Source organism: Meleagris gallopavo, unplaced genomic scaffold (genome assembly GCF_000146605.3).
Source record: "Meleagris gallopavo isolate NT-WF06-2002-E0010 breed Aviagen turkey brand Nicholas breeding stock unplaced genomic scaffold, Turkey_5.1 ChrUn_random_7180001920084, whole genome shotgun sequence".
In the NCBI taxonomy this organism is placed as follows: Eukaryota; Metazoa; Chordata; class Aves; order Galliformes; family Phasianidae; genus Meleagris; species Meleagris gallopavo.
This window is the reverse complement of record NW_011182850.1, coordinates 1-414: the sequence shown is the minus strand read 5'-3', so window position 1 is coordinate 414 and position 414 is coordinate 1. Positions and strand designations below refer to the sequence as shown.

At 50.0% G+C, this 414-nt stretch overlaps 1 long non-coding RNA gene across 1 annotated transcript; it reads right to left on the bottom strand.

Annotated features, from left to right (window-relative positions):
* Window positions 1-113: 113 nt before the first annotated feature.
* Window positions 114-414, bottom strand: LOC109364778. The gene is made up of 2 exons (XR_002110589.1): window positions 366-414; window positions 114-270 (listed from the first exon to the last, which is right to left on the bottom strand). It is a non-coding gene; the product is annotated as an uncharacterized LOC109364778 (long non-coding RNA).

The following is a 414-nucleotide window of genomic DNA, read 5'->3' as shown; positions in this document are numbered from 1 at the left end:
TTCTGGGGTGCTGCGAAGTACCTGGATATTCAGTGCCGTGCTGCCACTAGCTCTGATATCCACGCTGTGCGCTGCAGTGCAGTATGGAATGACGGTGGCCAACACAAAGCACCTTCAGTAAAGTACAATTTATTAATCACCAAAGATCTGGGGGAAGTACCTTTCAAACAGGAGTGTTTGCACGTAGCTCTCCTCTGGGAGAGGCCCGTTTTCTGCAGACTCTTACCCCGTTCCTGTCACAGTCTGTACACCAGCAGCCGTCTCGTTTCTCTAAGCAAAGAAAAACAAACCAAAAACCACATGACATGTCATTAGCTGCGCTATAGAGCTCTGTGAGCAATGGCACAGGTTCCGTATTTACCTACCTGTTCACCTCTTACGACCCTGCAGGTGTGAGAGGACCTCCGGAGGATC